The sequence below is a fragment of the Oryza sativa genome, chromosome 6, assembly GCF_034140825.1.
Source record: "Oryza sativa Japonica Group chromosome 6, ASM3414082v1".
Taxonomy (NCBI): Eukaryota; Viridiplantae; Streptophyta; class Magnoliopsida; order Poales; family Poaceae; genus Oryza; species Oryza sativa.
The window spans coordinates 15,208,111-15,211,218 of record NC_089040.1 but is presented as its reverse complement, the minus strand read 5'-3'; the positions used below and the strand labels follow the sequence as shown (position 1 = coordinate 15,211,218).

Sequence of the window (3,108 nt, the reverse complement as noted above, 5' to 3'; positions counted from 1 at the left end):
ATTTTGTTGAGGGGAAATATTCCTCTTATCCTCCTCTATCTTTACCCCCAAAAATCGGAGCAAATCGTTGAGTATCTTATCCGAATCGAACTCGTTTTCGAGTTTATCTCCAAAACCGAGTTTTTGATTTCCCGGATCGATTTCTTGCGGGAGGAGTCCGATCTCTTCAATCCAAGGCTATAAATAGGACCCCCTAGTCCTCCTCTTTCGTTTGCCCCCTCTCCCGTGGTCTCCCGTGCCTCGTAGCGCCGCCGCCACATGCTCCACCCCGCCGTCGTCGCCGGCCGAGCTCCATCCGCGTCGCGCCGCCGCCTCCGTCGTCCCCGCCGGTCGCCGTCATCGCCGTGAGGTGCGCCGAGGTGTGGGCAAGCTCGGCCGCTATCTCCCCGAAGCCGCCGACCACCGCAGCCCCGTCGCCGCCGTCGACCGAAGCCGCGCCGCCGCTAGACCTCGTCGCCGGCCGTCGTCGTTCGTCGTTTGGTTCGAGGGTGGGTACCGTTGGGTTCGTCTCGTCGTCCTCTACGTGTTCATGTCCTCCAAAGTCGCAGCCGACCATCCAATCTCCGGCGAGGTCGCCATCTTGGTCCGGCCATTGATGACGTCATCATCGTTTTTCTTTTTCCTGTTTTTTCTAATAGATTAAATCTTCAGAAATTCATAACTAAATCATCGTAACTCGGTTTTGAGTGGTTCAAGTTGCTAAATTCATCTAAAATCATGATCTACATGTTTGTTTACTTTATATGTACTTTTTATTTGGTTTTTATTAGTCTTTTTCTTCGTTTTGCGTGTTAGCTTGTCGTTTCCGTCGTTGCGAAGGTTCGTGAGTGCGTCGGAAGTGATCAAGAAGATTACTTGAAGACCGATTATTGCAAGGCAAGTCACACAGATCCTAAACACAATCCTTTGAGCATGTTGATCCTATATTTAAATTCTCTATTTATTTCAACTGTGCATTTATTTTCGAATGTCATCGGGTGGTGTGAACTTATTCCTTTGTTATGGCCAATTTGCATTGATTACTTTATTCCTTGATACCTTGGGTTATTATAACTTGACTAGTTGGGCTTTATATATTGGTTCAGCTAGATATTAGTTATGATTGCTTAACCATGCTTAGAAACATTAGCACACTATTGGGATAACTTATGACTCACTATTATTTAAGGATGGCTTAATGATAGTTCACGATGGTTAATCGTGATTGGTTAATTAATTACTTGCCAACTAAAACTTGATAATGGTGGGTTGTGAGCACATGGTTTTGAGAGTCGTGCTCATGGCAATTAAGGACCGGTTCGCGAGCTACTGTTGTGAAACATTTATCGTGCCAACCACAAGCCAGCGTGGGCAACGGCTTTATCTTTTGTGTAGCGTGATTCATTATAGTGCGCCAGACTGAGAAGTGGCGAGAAGTCCACGGGGGTCGCTGGGGAGTCCATGCCTTGTTTATAAGGGGGTGATTATGATCCAGGAAAGGTGCGCTGTAATGGGTTATGTTGTGCAAGGGGTATTGTCACAACTCCTTTCCGAGGTACCGTGGTGGTACTGAGGCACATGGTGACATGATGTGGAGTTGTGTCTTGTGGGTACAATGGTACACCTCTGGCCAGAGTAAAACTATTCGAATAGCCGTGCCCGCGGTTATGGGCGGGTTGAGCAATGCTTTTCGTGATTAGTCTCACACCTCTCACAATAATTATGGATGTTAATACCTGATAATAATTTGCTTAGCTCCTGGTTTGGAGTTAGATCTGTACAGCCGGATATGGTTGTTCAGGATGGTTGGGCCTGTGCAGCATGGGTGTGCTGTTCAGTGTTGATTAAAATTTTTAATTAATTACTCTACTGTTTTACTACTCTTAACTCTTTGCTAAATGCTGCTTTCGCAAATGAGTCTATATTATGCCATCCTTTGGTATCCTTGTGCACTTGCATATTTGCTGTGTGGCTTGTTGAGTATGTCATATGCTCATTCTTGCAATAATCATCAAACCTCAGTTGAAGATAAAGGATCCAGAAGGAGAAGACGTTTGGCTTATACCCCAGTTGAGTTGCCTATGGGAGTGGAGCTGAAGCCATCGCTAGACCGTTAATTCCGTTGCTGTTTTCTTTTCTTTGTAAGTATGTAACGTTATTATTAAGATGGATTTGTATATTAAATTGTCAGTTTGTGTACCTCGGCTGATTCCTGGACGAGGATTTTATGCACAAATTAGTTCGGAAATTACTAGTGAATTTCCGGGCGTGACACCCATCAACCTTGTTGAACACCTCCGGACTTAAGGCGGAGAGAATTGCATTGGAAGCTTAAGCATTGCGGTGGATGAGTTGCTCTTGCTCCGAAGTGAGCTTCATGTCATCATAGGGTACATCAACACCTGTACAAACAACTTTCCAAATACTTGGATGCAAAGAGATTAGATGCAACTTCATCTTGTGCTTCCAAGCGGCGTAATGCGTCCCATCAAATTGAGGAGCACGCCCGGAAGGCACGGAGACAAAGTTGTGAGAGGGAATAGTAAGTTTGCTGTAATCAAAAGGTATAGTAGCTCCCTTGGGTGATGGAGTTTCCTTGCTGCTCACTCCATCTTCATTTCCATTTTCCCCGTTCTTTCACCCTAAGTCCGACATCGTGGATCACTCAAAGCAGTGAAGCTTGAATCAAGAGCACCTTGCTCTGATACCAATTGAACGTGCTGATGAAGCCTAGAGGGGGGTGAATAGGCTGTCCCTGAAACCTTAAAAACAAATCGCAGCGGTAAAATTCAAACAGACCTGGAACTTCCTGGTAAGGAACTCCGAAACTTCCGGCCTGCCAGGCCCGGAACTTCCGGTGTTCTAAGACAGGAACTTCCGGGTAACAAAACAGAGATGAAATTCAAATTTTGAAACAGTAGACTAAGCCAATCTTCACAAGATGGTGCACAGGTATTCTAAGCAGAGGATATATCACAGAATCATACACAGAAACATCACAGAAAGAGACAAGAGCAATTTTTTCCCGAAGTTCGGATCTTGCGATCCTACTCTCCGTTGAGGAGCTCCAAAGAGCTGGGTCTCGATTAACCCCTTTCCTCACTTGTGCAAAAACCCCAAAGGAAATCC

The 3,108-nt window shown here is 45.5% G+C and overlaps 1 long non-coding RNA gene across 1 annotated transcript; it reads left to right on the top strand.

The window, feature by feature from the left end:
- Positions 1 to 225: 225 nt before the first annotated feature.
- LOC136356802 (uncharacterized) lies at positions 226 to 2,273 on the top strand. Its single transcript, XR_010741799.1, has 3 exons — positions 226 to 488; positions 796 to 876; positions 2,002 to 2,273. It is a non-coding gene; the product is annotated as an uncharacterized lncRNA (long non-coding RNA).
- The last annotated feature ends 835 nt before the right edge of the window (positions 2,274 to 3,108 follow it).